Here is a 6,326-nt window from a genome sequence, read left to right as displayed (position 1 = left end):
TGTAGGTGTGTACTATTGTAGGTGTTAAGAAGACTAATGTTGGAAAGTATGATGCGGACCAGTTTTGTTTTTCAAAATTAAACCAGCACTGTCCAGTCACACACAGTAGCCTACACTTCAACCCACTATGGAAAACCATAGCCTACAGACAGCAGCATGAAAATGTTTCTTTAAAAAAATCTTAGACACCAAAGAGTATACACAAATGACAGTTCATCTAAAAATAATTAAATTGATTTACATAGCTCACCTACATATTTACTAGTGCTGGGCATAGATTAATTGCGATTTATTGCATACAAAATATTATTTTGTATGCATTTAATCGTGATTAATCTTTGCCCAGCACTAATATTTACATTACATTTTACATCTGTGAATTTTTGCAGATACTTTTATCCAAAGCGATATGTTCCCTTAGATAAAACCCATAACACTCTTAGCGCAATGCTTGACCAGCTGAGCCACAGGAACATTGATGAATTATCCTCATATAATTGCCTCCAGACAATATCGGTTTATAGTAGCTATACAGGCTGTCAAGCACTAAAAGAAGAAGTAAAAGCACCATAAAGCTGTTGATACTACAACTATATTGATAGCAGGGTTGCCAGGTTTTCAGAGCAAGACCCACTGAAATTGCTACTCAAAACTAGCTTAGGCTGCGCCCGAAACCAATGGCAGCTGACTTGTTGCCTCGCTGCCTCATGAGGCAATGACTTTGGCGGCATGAAGGCTGCTCCGCGGAATTCTGACAGCCTTTATAGACGGTTTCAGCAGTAACAACAAAAACACGTGGCTTTTGTGGTCATCACGTAACTTCCGGTAAACTCTGCGACGAATAAATAACAACAATTTCCTTTTAAAGTAGTTTATTTATATAACAAGCAAAATAAACAACACGTAGATTACATAGGAACCCAAAACATTTGTTCTTTTCAACAAGGTGGGATAGTTCGGCCAAAAATGATATTAAACCCATGATTTACTCACCCCCAAGCTGTCCGAGTTGCATATGTCCATCGTTGTTCAGACAAACATATTTTCGGATATTTTAGAAAATATTTTAGATCTTTCTGTTGATTAAATGTAATGTTACGGGGTCCACCCATAGTCCAAAAAAAGTGCGTCCATCCTTCACAAAATAAACCAAACGGCTCCAGGATGATAAACAAAGGTCTTCTGAGGGTAATCCGCGCGGTGTTGTTGTAGAAATATCCATATTTAAAACTTTATTAACGAAAATAACTACCTTCCGGTAGCGCCGCCATCTTACTCGCGTCCACATTCAGGATGAGAGCTTACGCAGCCTACGGAGGCTACTCTGCTGCTGCTCTGTGCCCCCGTCCTCCGAATTTGTCATACGTCACTAAGAAAAGTGCGTACACTACGCTAATACTCTCTCCTGAATACAGAGGAGTCTAAGATGGCGGCGCTACCGGAAGGTATTTATTTTCGTTAATAAAGTTTTAAATATGGATATTTCTACAACAACACCGCGTGGATTACCCTCAGAAGACCTTTGTTTATCATCCTGGAGCCGTTTGGATTTATTTTGTGAAGGATGGACACACTTTTTTTAGACTTGAAGGTCGTGGACCCCGTAACATTACATTTAATCAACTGAAAGATCTAAAACATTTTCTAAAATGTTTGTCTGAAAAACGATGGACATATGCAACTCGGACAGTTTGGGGGTGAGTAAATCATGGGTTTAATATCATTTTTGGCCGAACTATCTCTTTAAGAGTTCAGTCCAACTAGTCAGACCATTAAACAAACAGAAACCGGAAGAAAAGTTCCGACCAGACGCTTATTGCGTCACCCCACGTGCGCCAGATGAAACCGTCTATAGGCAGCTTAATGGAATTCTGTTTGAAATATAAACAGAGAGCATCTTTGTGATAACTTATCCCATATTAAATAAACTGTAATATAATTTCTCTCTAGAAATGCAATCAAAAGATGTAAAAAGTGCTAATATACTTTTATCGACAAAATTTGTGATCCAAATGCTTTCTTGGCCGCCATTTTATTATTTCGAACTCATCCAGGCTTGACCAATCACATTCCCCGCGCACACACACACACACGCACGCATAGAATTGTGGGACAAGACGATGAAGGTATCTCAGAAGTCAGAAAGTAAAGCAAACATTATTTGTACATGCCTTGATGCCTTCCTGCCTTGATGCATTTCGGACACATCCCCAATCGCGTTTCGAAAGGGGGTCTCCAGTAAAAATCACGTACTGGTGTAAAATCTGCATTTTTGGCAGGGTATACATTCACAGGGCTAAATGTCACATTATTAGGGTGGAGTGCTTGAACCCGCGGACATCCCAAATGATATACTGTAGTCTTTTGAAGCCAACAACAGCTTATGTTTGATTTGTTTTTTATTTTACTTTTGATTCACTATTGCTTTAAGCAATTCCTTACATAATAAAGAGTGCAAACATTTCTGAAGCGTCTTCAGGTCACATTGCTTAGTAATCGACTCGTGAATCCTCGTGTCCCGGGTTCAGGTCCAATACCACCTCACTGTTGACCAGCTCATTTTCATCTTTCCATTGAGAGTCTGGGTGCAAACAATTAGCAATCTGATGTGAACTTTAACAACCTTGATACTTGTGCCACATTCTTTCACTCATGGTACCTCTGAGTCAATTTCATTGCCATCTCTATATCATCTACTTTGTGTGATTTATTTCCAAATGCTTTGGCCTTTATTAATTAAAAGAAAATTCTGTCTGACCTACAATGCCAGGAAATTTTTTTGTATAAAAAATCTGTCACTAGGGCGCTACCCTTTCAAAAGTACAGATACCTCAGAGTTACATAATGGTACCGAAGAGTGCATATTAATAACTCAAATGTATATATTGGTACCTTAATGGTACACATATAGCCTGTTTAAAGGGTACTGCCCCAGTCACAGCTTGGGACCATTTATTGTGCAATGTTTCATGTAAATGATTCCTTGAATAACCAAGTTATAAATTAGTTTTAAACTCTTTGACCCTTCTCAAGAATGTGTTCGGACACATCAGATCTTTCTCATTCTCTCCAGAAAAGTGTTTTCGTTTGACTTGACAGGTCAAAATATGTTGTTCGGGTGCCAGTAAGATGACGTAGGAATGGTTTCATAACATGAAATAATTGTGAACAGACATGAGAGCAAATACTTTCTCTTTTTTCAGTATATGTACCGTATAATGTGCGGTTAGATACATTACAGCTGCATTCCTAGATCTTATCAGCATTACTAATGGTCTTTACCTGATAAGATGACTATATATCCTCCTTTCTAATATCCTTATCTTAACAATCATATTCAGTTCTGTCAAAAATGATTGAATTCTTTTAATCAGTGATAATAAAACAGTTGTGATATTTATTTTGCCTGCTCTTTTACAAGCTATTCAACTCTGAATATTTTAATGAGCGAATTAAATTGTAGAATACTTTTGTCAAAAGTTGAAAGCCTTTTACATAATCTCATGACCTTAGTCACTTGCACATGCACACACATTCCCACTCACTCATTCACATGGACATACAGATGTATACAGACACGCACATACAGTACAGATGGTGTCACTAACCAGCTGTGATGGAGAGCCTCTCTTCCTGAGGGATTCAGTGGCAGTGGATGTTTGAAGCTTTTGCATCAGGGAAAAAATCACTTTCCTCTTAGACATGGGAAGAATTCAAGGTCAAAGATGTCCTACATATAACTCATATATTGACTCACTGCCCCCCCCCCTTCGTATAGGGTTGCCATAATTTCACAAACTAAGATGTAATCTTAAATCAACATTTAATCAAAGAAATAATCCTTAACTCGAACCGTAACCATTTTGTCCGGGACCACCCCAGCCCCCCTCAATTTGAACACTGAGTCAGGTTACAGTATATTGACTTTTTGTAAAATAGTTTTATACGTAGTTTTGAAATATAAAGGCATTCGGTATGGTTATTGGAGACTTAACAACATGCATATCTTCAATAAACCCCTGGTGACTTACACCAAAAACTGTCATTTTTATAATTCTGTTTGGTAAAGAAATACATTTTAATTTTAAATAATCAAATTTTGCATTTGAATAGTACATTTATAGTACACAATAGTACATTATACAATATTACACATCTAGCTTGTTCATAAGCAAGTACTGCATGTTCCATCGCTTGGGGATATTTTGGAGTTGGAATATTTCGTGACCGGTAGTGACCAAAGATCAGGTGATCCCTGCTTATCATATCCTGGTGTCAAGAATATTATGTCCAGATGAAAATCCACCCTGTACTTGGGTGTTTCCTAGTACATACAGTAAATGATGCCATAAACAGGAAGTCATCACTCATAGTGAAGGTCCTGTTAACACTTAGACAGGATCTGCTGAAAGCATTATGCACTGTCTCCACTATATCAGTTTTTTCAAGCTGTATGCCCATCTGTCTTGTTTTTCTCACTTACCAGGGCTGTTTGTGAGCTAAAAGGGTCAAATTTTAAATTCATATGATGCGATTTCACGTTTTCCTTTGTCCTTGAAGTGTTAAAAGCTGTGCATAGAAGATGCGTAAAGGTGCAAAGAATCAACCGAAAGAGATATTCTTGGTAAAAATTAAGGCTCATCCACACGCCTCATTCAAACACGCTCCCACATATCTACGTCACTTTGTGGGAAGATTTGGACAACACTGTCCAAATGTATATGCAAAGAAAGAAAGCGTAACTTTTATTTTTGCTGTAGTATTGCCATGTCATGGAGATGCTGTGTTTTGGTAAGGGACATATATTTCCGCCAGCTCTTCATCTGTCGTTTGAAGCATTGTTCCTTGTTATTATAATTTGTAGACTTACGTTGATCATGCTTTTGAACAAAATAAGCAAAAAACATGTATCATATAACGGGCAGTTCTGGTTCTTCATTTCCGATTGGTTGAAATGCGTTCTAAGCCATGATAAAATTCCCTGGTAAACCCACGGTTCAGACCGCATTATACAAGTATCACTGCGCCACTGTTGCTGCGTACTGATTTATGAAAATAAACATCACAGTCTTTAATCATATTTTTAATTTGTCTAATTGCACAATTAAAGGCGATATCCAGATAAATGTCAATAAATATTGTTGAGTCATCTCGTCAATAAAAAGAAAACGTTCGCTGAGGAGTTTCTACCTCAAATTCATATTTCCGCTATCCACTGGTTGGCGATCTTACCCAACTTAAACACGGACGCATTCACTCAACACTAAAAAAACAGCGTGTTTTCATCAGGCTCTGAATCTGATCTCTTACAAAAGCTCTTCACAAAAATGGAATCATCTCCGCTTTTAGCTGAAAATTTGAGAGGTGATAAGAGAACGAATGAAGGTAGGATGAAACGGTTTTGTTGTTGTTGTTTGAAAGCGGATGGTCTGTTCTTTCCTGTGATATGTTATGTTTATTTAAAGAAGATCATTTTTCTGTAAGGCATTAAACTAAAACTGGGTGGCAACTTAAAAAAAAAAAACGCTGACGGGGAAAGAGTTCAGCATGCTTCCAAGCATATTTGATCATCACATAAACAGTTGCACGATATAAATGTTAATGTATAAATTAGATGAATGTTGATTTATAAATATAAACACCACAGTCTTAAATCATATTTTCATTGTGTCTTTGCTGCATCTGTGTTGGTTGGGAACTACGCTCTGTATCAGCCACACTTGATTCGGGGGACTACTTTGTTTGGCGGAAGCGTAATATTTTGTACTAATATATTTACAACTTATTTGTGTTTCATTTTATAAAATCCTGCACATGAAGTAACCGTTTTATAAAAGCAATAAGTCCCGCAAAGCAGTGGGGTTACAGTGCATTTTTTATAAGCTGTTATATCTTATAACAGCTCCGCTTTGCGTCGTGCCTAACAATGCCCCTTAGCTGTTATAAAATGCACTGGTAACCCACTGCTTTGCGGGGCTTATTGCTTTAGTACAGTCTATGTCCATCATTCTAAATATATACACATTTTATTTTACATCTTTAAGTTTCTAAACAGAATTATAGCACTGCATTTGAAATTAATTATCTTGAAAATAAACAACAGATAACTAAATCACAGTAACAAAATCAGTCTTCCGATGCAATATGTTTTTTACAGCAGTAATCTGACATTAAATTGATTTGCACAGATTAATTAGTACTTCACCTCCCACGTGACATCAACTGTGTTAAACCAACATGGGTCAAATGACGAATGTGCGACAAAGTTACTATGCTTTCGGGAAACAGTCTTGACAAGGTAATTCATTTCTCCAACTATGCATCGT

Source organism: Paramisgurnus dabryanus, chromosome 12, assembly GCF_030506205.2.
Source record: "Paramisgurnus dabryanus chromosome 12, PD_genome_1.1, whole genome shotgun sequence".
NCBI classification, from domain to species: Eukaryota; Metazoa; Chordata; class Actinopteri; order Cypriniformes; family Cobitidae; genus Paramisgurnus; species Paramisgurnus dabryanus.
Note: the sequence above shows the minus strand (reverse complement) of the source record.